Source organism: Poecilia reticulata, linkage group LG5 (assembly GCF_000633615.1).
Source record: "Poecilia reticulata strain Guanapo linkage group LG5, Guppy_female_1.0+MT, whole genome shotgun sequence".
In the NCBI taxonomy this organism is placed as follows: domain Eukaryota; kingdom Metazoa; phylum Chordata; class Actinopteri; order Cyprinodontiformes; family Poeciliidae; genus Poecilia; species Poecilia reticulata.
In genome coordinates, this window is record NC_024335.1 from 18,568,837 (window position 1) to 18,588,737 (window position 19,901).

Consider the following 19,901-nt stretch of genomic DNA (forward strand, 5'->3'; position numbering starts at 1 on the left):
CCCCTCCTATCAACACATCCATGATAAGGCATCTGGGGTGGGGTGGTGGATAGATGCGGGGAAAAAAAAGATGTCACAAATGGGACGCTGGTATCAACAGCAAAGTCAAATTATTGCCAATCAGATTTTATTCACAGCTCAACTGCTAGACAAATTGCAGCTCATGCCGTTTGCCATGGGTCAAGGCACTGACTAATTTCATTTTAGTAAGTCATTTTCCAGGGTGGGATGACAACACAGCATAATCAAGTAAACATGCTTGGGCACACACAGGAAATCACACATGACCTTATGCCTAGGTTTATCAACACATCCCTTCAACACCATGTAAACAAGAGGCACTGCTACCATGTCTTCATGGTTGATGTTTCATGAGGTGAGAGTTCAGGATACGCCACCAGAACGGTCATGGAAATGTCTGGAGGAAGAACATTAGGAGCAATTATCTCAAAGGTTGAGGCATACTTTGTCTATTTTTAGTTGTAGAAATCAGAACTTGACTGTTTTTTTTTTGTACTTCAAACATAAATACAAATACTTCCTGTTGCATATTTTATACACCTACTGAAGTTATAGTGAAATCCAGAGCCGTACAAAACTCTTCATACCATTGAACTATTTATTTTCTCACATTACAAAATGAAACTAACCTATTTCACTGAGAACTTATATGATGCACTAACACTACATACATCATGAAGATGTGGATTTGCATGGTGTTCATATGCATTTAGCCCCCTTTACTCTGAAACACTTAAATAAAATCCAGTGCAACCAAATGCCTTCAGAAAGTAAGAATGCAGCTGTTCTGTGAAGGCCTCAGAGGTTGGTGAACAAACGGCAACATGAAGACTAAGAAACATCAGACAGGCCAGAGATAAAGTCATGTTCAGTCCTCAGAGTCAGAACTTTATTAGACAATTTTCATTGCAAAATACCTCAAAATTAGTCAGATGGAAAAGAGAGCATGTTGCTATACATTCAAGTCTTTCAGTCTAGACTAAAGTTGGACGGTTGTAAGACATAATATGATTTGATTGAATCATTCTAATGTATCTCTGGTTGCATGTTTAGGGTAATTTTCTTGCTGGAGAGCAAACCTCCAGGTTCCAATATGTTTTGTTGCCCTGTAGCGTCCTCCCCAAAACAATTCACACTGTCTTTTTCTGCCCCCACCAAGTGCCATTGTGAAGATCAGCATGTTGGTGTGATGTGTATTTTTACTGTTTGTGCAGTCATAGCACTTTGCATGTGCCCTTAAAAGTGCATCCATAGGAAGTCTGGAGGTCCTTCATCTCCAGACTTCCTATGGGTGTTTCCATTTTTCCATTGCTGATTTGATCTGTTCTTTTGGAAAAAAAAAAAAAACAAAGCTGTGTCTCTACAGCAAAGGGTAAAAAGTACTGAATAGAAATGCATGCGTGCTGAACATTTTGCTATTTGTTATTGTATTAATCACATAAAATTCAGGTTGTGACTTATATATATATATATATATATATATATATATATATATATATATATATATATACTTTTACTTTGTTTGCATTTGGTTGTTTGCATTTGGTTTTGTCCAACATTTACTTTGTTTGCATTTGGTTGAGAGCAACATTAAAAAGCAAATTAGCATCATGTCATAAAACCACAGGTAGGCCGGTGAATGCACAAACAGCAAATTATACCCTTATTAAGCTCTCTAAAATTCTGTCTCAAAGAATTAGTTTTACTCCAACTAGTTTACTCTTGCATCAGCTCCATTGCAATTCATCACAAGGTGTGAGTTGAGGCAAATTGATTAGATTAATACATATCTGGGCAAATAAACAAGTCGTGCCTTTAGGGTGCTTTCTTCGCAGCATTTCTTCAGAACTCTTCAGGAATCAAAGGCGCTAATATCAGCGGCTGCCATGCGGAATAACATCACGCGCTCATAAAAGTACAAGTCCCATAAACATCAACATGGAGAAGAAACCTGTGAGAGTTACCATGTCTACGGCAAAGTATGTAGTTAAATCAAATTCCTGGTGCTGCAACGGAAAGAAGAAGAAGGAAAAAAAAAGAAATCTCTCCAAAATAGAGCATAAATTCTTGATAAAATGTGCACTAGATTCAAAGGCTGTTGCGCCGGCTGCCTGTCATGTTCATAACTGGCTCTTTGAAGTCAGCTGTCAGTGTTCGATGCTAAACCATCGTCAGAGGTGCTCTCTCTCCTGTTCTTTCAAGTTCCCCTCCAGCGGCCGGTTTGCGGGGCGATGTTCATTTTGAATGTGCAGTTGCTGCTCTGGAGATAGGGTTGGTCAATCCTCCTGTCAGAAATATTATCCTTCCAGCTAGACATGTTTGCTTGGCATCCAGCCATCCTCAAAGAGAAAGAAAGGCATATTCAGCGGGGTGCAAAACACATGGTTGTTTTTTGTTCACAGAATTTCAATCCACTCTATTTCTGTAACTGTTACTGGAAAAAGAGAGGGGGGGGGTGGAGAGAGGAAAAAAAAATCACAAAATGTCACGATTTTGCCTACACATGGGAAAGCGGTCCGACAAGGCTCTTCAAATGTACAGTGTGCAATCCTATATCTGCTTTCTGAGCTCGGTTCTCATATATATTCAGAAGCCTATGGGCTGCAAGAATCTAAACAGGATATTTGATCTTCAAGTGAGAGAAATGGGGTGTACACAATCAAGTGTGACGGCCAGCAGAAATACCACCAAGTCAGAGGGATATAGTCCAGCGTGAGGAAGAGGAGATAGCGGCGTAACTAAAGATACAGCCGGCATGTAGAGAGCAACAGCACTCAACAGATAGCGAGCCCTGGGGCGGGAAGATAGGCCCCACAGCAGTAGAAACATTTGAGACAAAATAGCTGACATTATCTTTTAATTAGATTCACACTATTTACTAGCTTGTTTGTACTCTCATTTATACATTACCTGATATGGCTTTCTTTTATCTCGTGTCGGGGGTTGTAGAGGCTGTTGATGATGATGGTGCTGGAGGTGGAGGAGACGGTGCACGTGCCGCGTATTTCTTCAACAAAACCGACACCGTCACGTGACTCGCCACTGTTTTGCATACCGATTGAATAAAAACATCGGTGAGTTTTAACTGTACATTTCAAAAAAGAAGAAACGGCAAAGACGACCGATTGATCCTTCCAGCTGTAGTTAAAACTTTTTACTCCTCTGGCTCCTCTGGCTCGTTTGGTATATTCAGTAACGTGATGTATGCACTCATACATCAGTTTAATGGAAGATGCAAATGTCCTCATTAAAGACGGAAGCACAAGTCCCTTTTACACACAGTCGATCCATAATTAGCTTGTTCGCTGCACTGGCCCTGAAGCATTTACCATAATACTGTCTGAGGCCAACAAGCACAGTTAGACTGACTCTGTGCTTGTACAATGATGCAAAGTGGGGCAGCGAGGCTTCCAGCAAAAGTCTTTGGCAAATTAAAGACAGAACAAGAAAATCTGATTTCCACGTTTGTGTTAAGAGTTAGGCTACAATGTTAACTAATAGATATTGAAAAAGACTTACTATAATTACCGGACTATTGAACGTACCTGGGGTGCAGCTGATTATAAGCTGCACCCCAAACTTTAAAAATAAATTAAAGTTTCATACAGAAGCCAAATTCTTTCACAAAAACTATGTTGGTAAAAATTAGTATATGGGCTGTACTTGTCTATAAGATGCAAGTGTCCAAATTGTGCGATCCTTGAGGTTTTCCTTTGTGTTTTTTTTTATACATATATAATTATTTGACTTTTTTACAGAATTGTGTAAAATGTATGTTTCCTCATAAGAGGTGGATTTTTCTCAATGTCTTCCATGTGCATCCTATCAAACTTAATACTTAGCGTCATGAAGAATTATGTATTGCCTCCCATAACAACTGGTTCAGTAATATATACTTTCAATTTTATAGACAAGACTTGCATATTTCAAAATAAAACCTGGAAATGATCTGGTCAACACAGTATTAGAATAAATAATATGTCACATTTCCCAATGTGTCAGCATTTATTTTCTTGAAACAAAACCAAAATGATGGTACAAATCAGAGCTGGTTTTTTTGCTTTTATTGTGCAAACGTGAAACAGAATAATGTTTCAACACTCATTGTATCTTCATCAAAGCAAAAAAAGAAAAAAAGAAAAAGTTGTTTAAAGTTTGTAAAACGTGAGGTGAAATTAATAAGCAATCTCCAGCTCTCTTTTGTATTTTCAAAGTTTGATATCCTTCAGCTTGCGGCTGCTGATTCAGCTGCAGTCTGCAGAGAGATGCTCAGACTCCTGAAATGTAGTGTGGGTTGTTTCCTGATTTGATGTCCCATAAAAGGAAAGACATCAGCAATGATCACACGCTGCATGAAAATCTGAAAAGAAATTTTAGTTTCTTTTTTTTAAAATTATTATTATTACAATCAAAGATCATCTACAACTACAAACCATTAGAGGCAGCTGTCTGTCCTTCAAGATATGCAGTAATGAACGTCTAATTTCTCACCACATATCTTATTTTGGAGAGCTGCCTGAAGAAATCTTCTTTCTTTTATAAAAATGTTGACTACCGTGCCTCATATCACTTTGAATTTTGGTGTTTTTATAATATAGAGCACTTTGGACTGCCTTGTTGTTGAAATGTGCTATACAAATAAACTTGTTCAATTTACTAATTGTAAAATTCAAAAACATTTACAAAGATGAGCAATTATACAACAAAATTAATCTTTCCTATGTGACTCATCACAAGTAGTTCATAACATTTATTCTGCCCCACTTGTTGATCACATAATATCCACAGATGAACAAGGTTACTGTCAGACACACTCACAACTACATATTTCTTTCAAAATGTGCGCACCAGTCACAGATTTGCAATCTCTTTTTTTTCTCTATATTGCTGAAATAAAATAAGATGGAAAAAACCCCAAGATGGTAAAAAAAATTATAAAAAGACTTGCTGTTATACTCTCTTTTAAGGCTATTCACATGTCTTCCATATTTACGCTGATTACATCTGCCCTTAAGGCTCCCTCGTTTAGTATGTATCCCCACAGGTTGTTGTGTGATTGGGGCAATCTATATTACTAAGACACTTCAGACCTCTTACTGACAATATCTTTGTAGCTCTGCCATCTCATTGCACCACTTTAGGTTCCCATGCCACTTAAAGTGCACATTAGATTTCTAATGTAAACCTTCACTTACCTGTCAGCCACTACATCAACTCTACACTCCTAATGTTTCATCTTCATATCCTACAGAGGCTCTGCACTCTTATATTGGTTCATAAATTTAACCATTTTTTTGTTTTTACATTTTTTCATGTTATAGCCACACACTTCTAAGGAGGTTTATTGTGAGTTTAAGTAATACATCTACAGATAATTGTAATTGTGAAGTGGAAGGGAATGTTTTACTACATTTTTTGTAAGTCTGGAAATGAATACCTATATTCTTTAATGAAAAAAACACTCAAGGTCAGTCACATTGGGCAGAGATTATCTGCGAACAGCAATTCTCATTTAGATTTAGACTTTCTAACACAAATGGAAATGGATCTAAACCATTTTATTGGGAGCACTGCCTGTTTAGGTTTGACGAACCCCTGTATCAGTTTGTAGTATTTTGTAAGGTTTTCTGCCAAGATTGCTCTGCATTTATCTCCATCCATCTTCCCATCTACTTGGATGGACTTCCCTGAGCCTGGTGTGAAAAAGCCTTCCCCACAGCATCATGCAGCCACCACTTGTTTTTTAGTAGGAATGGTGTTATTTAGGGTGTCTTGTTACTTTTCTACAGCAGTTGTTTTTGGAGGCCAAAATGTTGAATGTCATTCTCATCAAACCAGAGTACCTTCCTAAGCATATCTGCTGCTTCCCAACATGGCTTGTGGAAAACTGGAAACAGGACTTTCAATACTCTAGTTTTCTTTTTGCTGCTTCACCAAAGGTCAACTACGTGGGAGCATAGCTAATAGTTAAGATCTGTTAAGGTCTGCCCACCTGAGCTGTACATCCCTGCAGCTTATCCAGAGTTATGGCAGATTATCTGATTATTGCTCTCCTGGCCTCGGCCTACACTTGTGCCACACTCTTACCTTTTGAACGACTGATTATACAGGGCAATGTGACGTGTTAAATGCTTATGAATTGATTTGTAACCTAACCCTACTATAAAAACACTTATTCCCACCTTCTTCCTGACCTGTCTGCTGTCCTCTGTCTTCAGGATGTTCTCCATTAAACTCCTGACTTCCTTGCAGAACTACTGTACATATATTGAATACAACGTTTACTGGCAAAGAACTGTCATTGCTGGTGTTGCAGTAAATGGGGATGAACACCTACACAGAAATATCTTTCAGACTTTGTAAAAACAAAAGATGTCTATTTTTCCTTGCACTTGACATAAACTCCCTCAAAAATACCTTGAAATGTTTGGTTGTAGAGAACTTGATAAATTTTGCAATCTGTGTTTTATACAGCTGAGGTTTTTTTTTATGTATGCTATTGCTAAATTAATAACTGATACTAAAACTGTTCCTTGCAGTGTGACTCTTTATACAACTAACTGTGAAGACAGGACAAGGTCACACACCCACCGATGCAAGCAATACTTTTTTTTGTGACAATGAAACATTTCATTTAGCACTCTCTCTTCCTTTTATGAGATCAGTTGTTTTTACATCTTTCGGACGGAGGTTCCATTTGAATCCTTGCCTTTTTATCTTTGTCAGTCTCAAATTCTTTGGCACACCTAAATAATGCATGCACCTGCTTTTGGAGGAAGGATAAAGTGGCTTTTAACTTTCACTAGCACCCAATACAGAGCTCTCCCTGTCAGGGGCCAGGTGAGCTGCAGTTGAGCATTCCACCATCGCTGTGGAGGTAACTTTCATGCTCCGTTGGGCAAACATTTTCCAGGTCACATTTTTCAATTACTCTGAGAGGCAGGTCCCACAGGCAACCAACCTCCCCCTCCCCCAGCAGCAACCACCCCAGCACACTTTGACTCACACACACACACACACTCACACACAGCTCCACCCATGCGCTCATATAAACAGACTAAAGCCCCTTCTCCTACACCAGGCCATCTCTACATGCAATCTTTCCGACTATGCAGCGAAAAAAAAAAAAAAAAAAACAGCACAGCATCATCATCTCCCCCCACCTTCTACTAAAAGCAGACAAACAAGGCTCACATCGAGGAGAAAGGATAACTAATGGTGAAAAGGAAACAAAAAGAAGACGAGGAAACTTGCAAATAATTTTTCAAAAAAAAGAAAAGAAAAGATGCATACTAGTTTATTTCCATCACAAATTGATCACTTGTTGACCAAAGTAAGATTAAAGTAGGAGCAAGCAAGCTTTCGACACACAGAACGCCCTTCCATTATTAAAATTGTCAAGGTCACTCAGGTTCAGCATGAGGTGTTTATCTTCTTATCTGAAGACTTTGAAGTCTCTCCCTGTGTGATTTGCCTCAGGCATGTGGGGAGATATGAAGAGTCATCTGCCTAATGCTGCTTCTGCAAAGCAGTCATGTCTTTATGCATTTATGTACGAACCCATCAGGACGATGCCAATGTGCAAATGCTTCAATTCATTCTCACTTCGGTTTTGCTGCCCCCTGCTTTCAGCTCCCCAGTCTACAGCTTAACATTCGTCTATGGGGGAATTTTCCCAGTTTGTACCTCCTTAGTTCCTGCATTGATAACAGTAAGTTTCCCCACAAAATATCTTTTTTAAAAAAGCTTTTTTTTTTCTGCCATCCTACTACTTTTGATTGCAACAGTTGCCTCTTGTCAGATGTGATTTTGCTGTTTTCCCCTTGCACAGTAGATCACACATTTAAAGCTGTTGCTTAGTTCTGCTCTGTACATGCACTGTACTATACAGAGGGACCTGGAAGAACATCATATACTGGAATAGTTGATTAAATTCCCAACACACAAGTTGTCAAATATGTCGAAAAGACAGAGAAACCCTGAATTTGTTCCTTCAGAGAGGACAGCAGTTCTGTCAGGCCAAGTGTTATTTCTTGTGTGTCTGATATAAAAGTTAAATGTAGCGAAAAATAGATTTTGAAAGCAGTGTTTTTTTATTATTATTTTTTATTCACATTTAGTCGTAGTTTACTTCATGTTTTAGTTCTATTTTTTCTTTGCTTGTAGCTACACAGTTAGGTTAAAGAACCAAAGACATTAAGCTCAATTACAGAAAAGATCTTAGGTTTGTTCCAGGACACAAAAGTAAGATCTCAACAGAATGACTCCAACAATGGATTTCACATCTGTTGTGTGTAAGAGAGGTCAGTCTAATCTGAAATAAAAAAAATAAAAGCAAGTCCGACCACCACCATTTTTCACTGTGCTGATTACATGTTTGGGGTGACGTGGAGATTTAGTTTTCTGTCATACACAATTTACATGCGAACCAAAAAAAACATAATTTTGGTCTCCTTCAACAAAAGCATTTTTTCATGTATGTTTGCTGTGTTCCAATACACTGCAGCATGTGGGATACAGTAAACAGGACTTCCTCTTGCCACTTTTCCACAAAGGCCAGATGTGTGGATAGCATGACTAAAAGATGTCCCTTTCAACAATTTCCACCAACTGAGCAAGGAATCTTTGCAGCTCCTCCAAAGCTACCATGGGCCTCTTGACTGCTTCTCTAAATACATGATCCACACAGGAAAACTCTGTTTACCAATTTAACTTCTTATGCCAATTAGTTAAATTGTTTTGGCTTAAAACTGAATATTAATATGTACCCCGCTTTTCACATTTTAAAAAAATGTGGAGAAATGTGTGTCCTTTTCCTTTTACTTCACTATTATAGTTTATTATAATTATTATTCTCATTCGTCTATCACAACAAACCCCAATAAAATAAATTAAATTTAGCGATAGCATATATATAAAAAAAATAAAATTATATTTATACATACATACAGATATAGTTTAGAAGATGACAAATGAGGATAAAAAACAGTTTTTCAATATATTGTTGCATTTCAGCTCATACCTACCAATAAATAGTCAAAGGGTGTGAGAGAATAAACTTAAACCTTTTTGATTCTTCACTTCTCACTGACATTGACACTGACATTGAAATCATAGCCTGCAGCTTAAATCCCTCTTGGAGCAAACCAAAAAGGACATTGTTAAACCACATCGTGGCAGTGCCTGACATTTTGTTCCTTCATTATAAATGACATAGACAGTGTAGTATATTCTAAGTGAATTCCAAACAGATTATCCTGGTGCCAAAACTCCTCATTAGTGCATCACATCGTCAGCTGAAAATAGCCCCACGACAAATACACTATTTACTGCATCTTGAGTAATGTTTGTCTCTGCTGACAGGCTGAGGAAGTGAGAGTTTTACTGAAAGGCAGACAGCACATGTTTGGATTGGACTTTTTGTGGAACATGTACACAAGAATGAGATTGTTGAAAATCACCTGACTTTATGCTTTTAATCCATGTGTAGGACCTGAAATCTCCATAAATGCGCCATCTGTTGCCAGCTAGATATCTTTCAACCCCCAAATACCTGGCATGACTTTAAAAACCTCAGTCAGGGCCTTTTAAATCCTGATTACAAGATGACTGCATGGAGCTTTCCTGAAGACCTGCTGTATGCCATACGTGTCAGATATTTCAAACCACACACTGGCTCAAACTAAATAAAGTAGTAGATAAATTGGGATTGACGGAAAGATCAAATATCCCAGCATTATGCTTCGGGAATGCTGTTCCTCAGCGTGGCGTGGAAGCTACTCATGATTGTTGGGAAGATGGATGGAGCTGAACAGAGAAACACTGAAGGAAATGTTGTTTGAGCCTCTAAGAGCAAAAGAACAACAACCATAAACATGCAGCCAGATGTTTATAGGTTAGAAGGGTCTAGTCAAAGTACAGACCTAAATCCAAGTGAGAATCTGTGGTAACAGTTCAACTCTTATTCTTATGGACACTCTAAATGTAATCTGACAGAGCTTGATCTATTTTGTAAAGCAGAAATGGCACAAATTTAGGACTTATATGACCAACAAAGTAAAGACATACCTCAAATGTGACATGCAATTCCTGAAATACGATTACATGCCACATGTTGTTATCTGGGGTTTTTTTGCCAAATGTATAAGACTCATTTGTGGGAGGGAAAAAATTGTAATCCACTCATCATTTCGCATCCATTTCTCAATTACCAACACCTTTTTTGGACTTATCACATAAATTCAGAATAAAGTAAACTGAAGTATGAGGTTGCAACTTAAAAAATGTGGTTGCTGCATGATGAAGTGTTAATAAATGTTTGCTTTAATACGTTCGCGAGGCACTGTATATATGCAGATGTGGGGACACATTGAGATGCATCCAGTATGCAGATCTATATTCATTAAAAGACACACACATACTTTACGCAGATTATAACTGTACACTTGCAGTTTAACAGCAGCTCAATAAGTGTGATGAATTTTGCTGTGGAGTGTAAATGCAAATTCACAAACACCCTCTTCTGCAAAACACGTCGGCAAGGAAACATCATTATTTTCCTTCGGCAGACTGAGGGGAACATTTTTTAAAAGAATTTACATTAAACCGCCGACAGACCTTCGTTTCTACAACCTGCCAGACGTGTCATGTTCTGATCCATCTGTTTCTGTGTAGTATTATGCATGTGGACCCATCAATGTGAGCAGCACCCCTGGGCATGAGCATGTCATACCTGCTGAGTCTCCCCCGAAACACCTGCTGCCTCGCGTCTTAACACATGCAAGACAAATGTTGAGCATCTGCATTTTTATTCTTAAAAAAACCAAAAAAAAACTGCTCTCCTTATGAAATTTGAGATATTGTAAGTTTTTTTCTTTTTTTTACAGGATAAGCTCGGCACAGGTAGTGCTAAGCTTTAGTACAGCACAGGGGTGTTAATTAGACACACCAACAATAGCATCAGAGGTGCTGCAAGTGACGCATGAAACCCCCAGCATGATTAGCACACACTGAAACATTTTACTCTGGGAAAGCTCCTGGTCGGCAACTGCTGTTCTGGGTTTTTTAGTGGTTTAGAAAACAATATATGACGCAGAATACAAATAAGAGAATAGGGTTATATGGAGATTTGGAAAGCTTGAGGGCAAAGTCATCTAAAGAGAACAAAAAAAAAAGTCAAAGCAAAAGCTCGAATCCAAAATCAGACCAATCACCATGATTTAGCTGGTATGAAGTACAGCAGCATAAATAAATCACAGTTGGTCTTTGCATTGTTTTCTACAGTGAATAAAGAATTGAAAACCTTTGGTGATGCATCCTATTGAGACTCTAAAACAGAACACAACAGCGTATGGGTAACGATGCGGCATCTGTTACCACACTATCACTGTGGCAGTCCCAAAGTTTATATCCTTTCTTGACAGAAACAGGAAGTGGATGTGACACTTTGGGGACAAAGATCATCTATGCAGGAAACAGAGATGAGCTCCATGTAAATGAACTAGGTTGATATATTTTCACTCACCAGAAACAAACTCTCTGTTAATCATGAGAACAACTGATTATGAAACAGCTGAAACGGTTTTAAATACCTCATCTCGTCATTCTGCACCCATTTCTAGTGCTTTGTGTAGTTTTAGTAATAGACTACAAATTTGACAAATGTCTGTGTAACCTGGACTTGAGATAAAACCTCAGGAAACATGAAAAATACCACTCCTGTGTCGCCTTGTAAGGTAGGCATGGATCTTATTTCACAAAAATAAGATGCTTTTAAACCTAATAAAATGTTCAATTTGTGTGCACTTTACCAGTGTTTTATGTAAAGAAAAAAGTGCCAGTACTCCCCTTAATGTCATATAAATATGGGACAGAAACATGGGTGATATTTTCATGTATTGATCTACAGATCAATACTTTTTTTTCAGAAATTACAAAGTACAAAAGAACAAAGCCAGTTTTCAATCAAATCCATGTCAACCAAATACAAACCGTTGTGGAGCCACTACTATTAAATTTAAGCCTCATGGCTTTGACATCGACATGAATAATACCGTTGAAAAGATAAAGATATAAAATAAAAGCTCCTTAAAACCATAGCCAATTGTTGACTTCGCCATAGCAGGAAGTATGCGCTTTCAGGGTTGACAAAGTCTCCTTTGTTGTGAACAGAACATGCCAGCTAAAGCCCTGGAGTGAGCTATAAGGGGAAAAACATATCAAATGAGAAACTCAACCAAATAATGTCCCGGTATGAACACTGTACTGAAAAAAATGTACTGGTACATTGAGAATTAAAAGTACATACCAACCCACTTAAAGCATTGGTTCAAAACCATATAAACTGTCTTAGCACTACCACATAAGCTAATTATTACAATATTCATTATCTTGGGGTACAGCCAATCAGCATGAAAGAAAATAAACAATATTAATGGATTTACTGCTTAGCAAGAGGCAGCCCTTAGTGTGTCAAGCAGCAATGAATGTTCTTTTGGAAATTATAGATATGCTGTCCAAAAAAAATCTGCAAATGGGTGAATCCTCAAATAAAACACACAACGCATCTTTCCCAAGTTGAATAGCAGAAAATGTTAGGCTAACGTCTGATTATGCTAAAGTCTACAAGGCAACAAACTAATTAACCTACTCTACTGACGAAAGACATACTCATGCAGGAATCTAACCTCAGCATCAGACGTATTGATTAATATTGCAATCTGTAAACAGAACACTACTTTGTCTGCTTACTATTCCCAGATTTACAGACATGGTTTGTCACGTTCATCTTAAAAAAATTTTTAAAAATGACATGCGCTAAAAAGCAAACGTGTTGCAGTGTGTCAAAACCAAACATTAGTACGTACAGATCCAGAAAGCGCTAATTGGTTGTACTATGTGAAAAAATAAAAAAATAAAAAATCTGGGGAGAGAGGATATTTAATTAACCACCACCACGTCTCCATGGTTACGTGGAGCGGGAGGACAGGACTCGAACCGAGGGGTTGAGATGGAGATGAAGGAAAAACAGGAGAAGGAGGCATTCTCATCTGTTTCCTACTGCTGAATTGATGTTTGCACTTGGGTGTACAATCATGTTTCACACACGATCGCACATGCTGAGACACACACAAGTTATCCGCTGGGATCAGATTGAGCACAGAATTGTGCTGTTCGGGCTGTGATAGTAGCTGGCCTTAGTTACATATGAGCTCCTGCTGCCGTTTTCCTAACATGCTTTGGCAGAAAGGACCGTAGCCCTGCTGGTCTATTTTTTGCTGGCAGGGTGTTGGGGAAAACAACTAGAATGCTTGTTGACTGCTTTATCATAGAAAATCATTCCGGAACCAAAGCGCTGTGATGGGATGTGAGGCATAAAAGCCTTGCCCTGTTTTTTTTTTTTTTTTTTTTTCTGAGCACTAATCCAGTCAGTTAGTTCATCTGCAGATGCTAATCCTTTTTTTTTAACCCGAGCCAAATATGTAAAATGCATCGCAGCAAAATGCACTTACAGTATTTTTATTTATTTAGTTTTTTTGTGTGTCAGTGTTCTTCTGACATTCAGCAAGCGGAGAGAGATTGTCTCACCTCTCTTTTTTTTTCTCTTTTTTCTCCGCAACTTGTTCGCATCAGGAGAAAAATGAGCAGCAGGCCGAGTTGCTGTGATCTCTATCCCATGTGTGATGATTTTTCAAATTCTGCTTAGCCATAAAATTGAATCTATCAAATCTCTTGTGCGCCACCTGCCCCCTACATTTCTTACTCCCAGCTTTCCTTTTTTTCCCCTGAGCTTTATCGTTTTGCACAATCTTAGTCCCTCCACGCAGCCTTGAGGTCGGACAGCGTGATTATCGATGGGGGAGATTTAGATAAAGAGAAAAAATGACTTTAGCTCTACCTAAAATGACCTTAGATATTACTAGCTTACTTTTCAATTTTACAAATTCAAAACAAGCGCAGAGTACCGATGCACAAAAAGTGCATTGCAGAGATGTGAAGTCTGAGACGTAAGATAGAGATGCCCTGTGGTGACATTTCTATCTTACGTCTCCCCAGACTCCATATAGTCTAATCCCTGCTTTAGATTGAAAGCTTTATACAAGGCTAAAACTGCCTTTCACTCACAGCACGGCCGAGCACAACTCGCCAGGGTTAGCTCTAATTACAAGGTCCACAACTCCATATTTCTTCCCAAACACTTTCAGAAGGTGTTGCCTTGCACTTATTGAAAGGTGTGCGTTTGAATGACTTGAAATGATTTCTCTGTTCTTAGCACTGAAATCATTTTTGGCTTCACAATGGCCTTCCCGACATCACCATTATTGTCCTCCCCAAACCCAATAACCTCAGAGCCGTGAAAGGACTTTGTAGCTCTTTCTTAGAGCAGTAGAAAACTAAATCTTGAGAAACTATATTTTACAGTAATCTTTCATGCCCAGCTGGAACCTGTGATTAATTGTTTCGGGCGTTTTTAAATTCCATTATTTTTCTGTTAATGATGAAAAATTCAACAGCTTATTAATTCACTTCAACGAGTTTATTTGGGAGCAAAACATACTTCAATGTCTTAATGAAAACAGTCAAATGCAGGTAAGAAGTACTTATTTGTCACACTCATTATAAACAGTGTCTTGGAAAAGTGTTTTTTTTTTGTTGTTATTATTATTTTTATTTAATTAAATTCAGTGTCACAACTGACAGGTGCTTTGGTTAGTCACGGCAGCGCGCCGCTTTCTTCCACCCTGCGCCTCCTGCACCTCCAGCCTCCGTCTCATACATCCTTCATATGGGTTAATAGGGAAAATACAGGAGTCTGCTAAGCTTTGGAGAGCATTTTCATGACATGTTTCATTTAGAAAACCTAATGATAATGGTAAAAATGAATCCCATGAAGGCATCAAATAAATCTGATTAGATGGGAGATACGCTTGTGTTCCTTTAGGGTGAGGATTAGCAGGCTGCTGTAGTGCAATCCATACTTGTCATAAACAACACTCTGACATGTGTTGCTGAGGATGCCGAGATGTGCATTAGCACGGAGGAGATTATCATCGTTGAAGGATGGCAAGATGTTTTCCTCGACAAGTTTGTCATTTAGTCACTTGTGCATTCAAAATCTCCCACTTGACAAATCACCTCTGTTTCATAAACAAGGGATGTGTTGAGAGGTTCTCCAGAAAAAGTTCAGAATAAGGCTGTCCACTTTGGTGCCTCTTATGAGACTTAAAGCTGCACTCTTTGGATTCTGTCCAAAATGATGTTTTTCTATGGTCCTGCTGGCATGATGGGATTGCATAAGGTTTTGAGAGATCGATCAAATAAAGCTTTATAAATCAGCTTTTTTGTATGGATAGAAAAAGAATAAAGCATCTTTAATATTTAATTAAAAACCAGCATAAATGGTTACTAGCAAGCTGGACATCCTCAATATTCAGCAGAAAAATAAATGCTTTTGCTAAACTTGGGTTTTATATCAACAAGTACAAATGAAAGGAGCATGTGGTTGGACACATTAACTGTTGTGGAGAAATACTTTTTGTTAAGCTGTTGTCTCCTTTTGTCTCAGATTACATTCATGCATATGTAAAAAAAGAAAGAAAGAAATGAAGAGCATTTTCTAAAACATTAGGTTATGTCAACCTGAAATGTACAGTGGTAGTGCAGTGTGCATACTTCTAGTGAAACATTTTGAAGTTTTTGAGAGTTTTAGTTTCCTAATAAATTTGTAAACGTGATTAACCTTAAATGTCAAACATATCCTGGGAATTTTAACTGGGGTGTTGACTTCCACTACCTATAATTTATGAAAAACTAACCTTAGGATTGTTTGCATCTGTATAAGGACGAAGGAAGTTGCAGTATAAGACAGAGAACGATATCTTGGGCTGTAATGTCAGTGTTCTATACGGAGTCAACAACTGTGATGCAAAAGTGGTCAAATGATTATAAAAAAAACCCCAATAAGATCAAGTTCACTCCTGTGGCAAACACTTTAACCTCTCGGCATTGAGAGGTGAGTGGATCTTCATCAGAGCATTGGGGAAGCGTAACAAAAGATTACGTAGTATCATTATCAGGTCATTGCAAAATTCTTGTGACATTTTGCGTCGGTTTCATAGCAGCAGAGCGTTATGTCCAGGATGTTCATGCCCAGAAAATTACAACATAAAAAAAGTCCATGTAAGATCTTGAGATCAAATTACATAGTCGCAATTGACGTCTTGACACTGTAAGGACACACAAGGCAAATATGTGTCATGCAGAAAAGGTGTCTTGATGACAGCGATGTTGACAAGAAACGGCGCTCAAAACCTGATTGCTTAAGCATCAGTTGTGTATCAGTGAGCCTAATTGTCGAGGTTTATTCCTATAATGCCATCCCTGCTTAATGAAGCGCGAACTCTTTGTTGTGGCAGAATAATGTAGCCATGTCACCCTAAGGACTCTATCCGGTAATGCACTGCCCTGTTCTCTGTAGATTTCAAAGATATTTTAAGTGTAATTGAAAGCTGAATTTGCTGAACAGGCAATTATTACAAATCTGGGAAATTACTTGCAACAAGCAGCGTACGTGGAGGAGGGCAGGAAAGTCTCTCTTTGGTGCAAAGAAAACTACCACAACTTAAACGCAAATCAAAGAACAAAAGATTCATGGACCTTTGGAAAAAACAAGAAAATACAACTGCACTCAGTATTGCACTGGCCAGGAGGAGATTAAGAGGAACTCCAGCTTGAAATTCCTATGAGTCCATATATCTGAGGAGCTCATCTGAAGCCTTAATACCTCATGCAAGAAGGCCCAAAAAGCACCAGACTCCCACAAAAGCTGCTCATTAATTTCCACTGCTGCACCACAGAGAGCATCTTAACTTATTGCTGCACAGTCTGGTACTCCCATTGCAGTGCAGTGGAAAGTAGGAAGTTTACAGCAGGTGTTTTAAGAACAGCCCAGTGGGCTGTCAGGTTTCTGTAATCATTTTACACATTGCATCATGGGAACAAGAACCTTTACGAAGCGCGAAAACTGGTCAGACGACATTTCAAGCTCGCTAATCGGACCCTGGAACATATATCTTTTGGACTTCGGTTGGATTAAAAGATGGAGTTACCTTTCTGCCACCTCACTGGCAAAGTAAAATAAATAAAAACACATTCTTTTCTGTAAATAATGTTTTGAAATATTTGTAGTTGACTTCGTGAGACTCCCGGCACAGTCTATAATTGCAAACTATTTTGCAGTCTTTTTTTTTTTTTTTAACAAAAAAGGTATATATTATTTTTTACAATGCTGTGTTTGCTTGTGTATTATAAAAGTAAAACGCGGTGACTGCTGTATTACTATTCATGTATTTTACCGAATTCAAARTACCGGCCATTTTTWCAAGTCAAACTKAACTGGGCGCGTGAAAGCTAACCGTTCATGGCGTCATGCTACTTATGTCTCAATCCTGCTTTTTAAAAATATCAAGCTGCAGTTGTCTTATATGCTAAACATGATTTGATGTCCCGGTTGTTAACATAAAAGCAGGTGGCCATTTAACTTCGGTAAATATACTGTCCTTGTCAAGTTGGGGTTTTAGAATATGGGAAATGTAGCCTGGAGTGGGGGATAGTTAGGTGGTGGTGGGGAGTATGTGGGCGGGGGGAGCGGGAGCAGCTGTTAGACCAGGGGACAGACGAACGAACGTAATGTGGGGGCGGAGGGAAACCGTTAGACCAGGTGACGACGGTAAGACTGGGGTGGCGACGGCTCCTGTTTCAGTCAGCGTTAAATTTGTTGCATGTTCGGCGCTCTAATCAGGCATGTTGAGATTAGGTTATGTTGATAAACCTTTACAATGGGTGAGAAGCTTCTTGCCTCATATAAATTGTAAGTCAGTGGATTGTACATACAGATAGTTAGTTTTCCTATTTCTGAAATAGGAACAAACATCACTGAGAGTAAATAAAAGTGACGTTTGCAAAAAAAATTCTTCCAATTGGGAGTTTTTACTGAAATGCCTGCTTGTAAACTCATTATCGGTTATTTTAGCTTAGCTTAAAGCTATATAAATATTACTGTTCTAAATTTGTTGTCAGAACAAATGATTTCATTTTATTGTAAAAAAAAACAAAAACTAATTGATTTAATTATTGGAAGACTTGCATGTTTTGGTTTTTATATTTCTTTCTCCTTATATGGTTATTTTGTTTTCTCTCCTCAACAGCTGCATCCAGACACTCCTGAACTTTTCCTGGAAAGCAACTAGGCATCTTTATAACAGGTGTGTACATTTGTTTTTGTTTTACTCAACCTGTTAAACCTTTAGTTTAAATTAAGAAGTGTGTGGTGTTTTCTACAATAACATAGACATAATGTTTTCTTATGTGTCTTTCTAATAATGTCTAATGCAGCACTGTAACTTGTGATATTTTTTTTACATATTTGTTGAAGCTGTCACTGTGTCGTGATATTGCATGAGAGATAATCTGTGAAAAAAATGTAGCTCTTCTGTTAGCCAGGGCTAACTGGATTCAAACAGTCGGAGCCACGAGGCAGGTCTTAGCGTGTCAATCACAAACTCTTGTGGTGCTGCTCATCCCACTTCACCCCGATCTCTTGCGTTTGGCTACGCTGCAGCTAACGGAACCTGTCATGAATGTTAAGGATGAATGTTAAGGCTAGCTACCATGGACATCGATGACGGTGGATAAACGGTTTTCCTGTAATGTTAAGTTGATTGACAGCATAAAGAGGTTGATTGACAGCGCTAAGACTATCCTCCTGTCTCTGATTGGTTGGTTTTGGTTGGGAGTGATGGATTTCTTCAGATGGAAATAGTAGCTCAGGGCGAGTGGAGGAGTTTTTATTTTCACAAATTATACGTCTCATAACAAAAAATCATGACATGGTGACTTTATTTTAACAAATATGCAAAAATCAGTGTATGTTTTTATTTTCTCAAGAGAATATTTGTGTATTGTGTATKTTAGGGGTGCACCAATAAATCTTTCCCAAATCCTTAATTTTGAAGATTGGTGATCCACCAATACATGTGAAAGTGATTTCATCCACTGATCTTATCTACCTCAGCAAAGATCTAAAAATCAACCGCTTTCCTCTCCTGTTAGAGACRTTTGACTGATAGACCGGCCCACCAGGTCATGTCTCCATGTTTGCAGTTATCAATAGTCACCCCACTGTTGCCAACCCACTGACGTTTTCTGCATTTAGCAAAATTCAGACAAGACGATCAGTATCGGCCAAAATCAGAATTGACAAGTCAGATTTTTAAAGATTGGCCAGAAATCTGCAATTGACGCACTCCTAGTGTAGATTTTTTTTGATCAAAATTACTCAATGTTGTTGTTTGTGAAAGAGCTATTAGCAATTGGTGAGACGCTGATGAGCAAGGTGATGTGCTGCTGTAATTTAATTTAGAAGTGTTTTGTAAAAAGTATGATTATAACATGAGGTGTTTCTGTGTTAAACTTGAGTATCCATTCTCTTTGTTTAGAGATTTTCTGGGCTCAAACCCTGAACGAGGTCGACTCACACGATGCAGACGAAGGTGAAGAAGCAGCTTTGCATYCCAMCCAGATGGTTCAAGTCCMTTAATGAACTGAATGACTGGGAATCCATGGGAAATTTGAGCCTTTGGAAGTTTAAACGTGATTGAACATCTCATCAAACCTGGTGCACCAAGAACCTTTGCGAAGCACAAGAACTGGTCACAGAACATTTCAAGCTCTTGGTAACTGGACCTAAGAGTTGGATTAACCTTTTTTTGCAGAACATAAACATAAAATAGACTGTTTTGTTTTATGTTCACAGCGACTAGAGGTAATGAGAGCACACATTCATAAATCCAGTGTCTTCCACCGTCGTTGGCATTAGGCTG

General features: G+C 38.4%; 1 long non-coding RNA gene across 1 annotated transcript in view; it reads left to right on the forward strand.

Annotated features, from left to right (window-relative positions):
- LOC103464986 (uncharacterized) overlaps window positions 1–19,867 on the forward strand; it is a 72,438-nt gene extending 52,571 nt beyond the window's left edge. The window contains exons 4-5 of the long non-coding RNA XR_001776599.1: window positions 18,228–18,284; window positions 19,518–19,867. This is a non-coding gene — a long non-coding RNA (uncharacterized LOC103464986). The remainder of the gene's footprint in view (window positions 1–18,227; window positions 18,285–19,517) is intronic.
- Window positions 19,868–19,901: the final 34 nt, after the last annotated feature.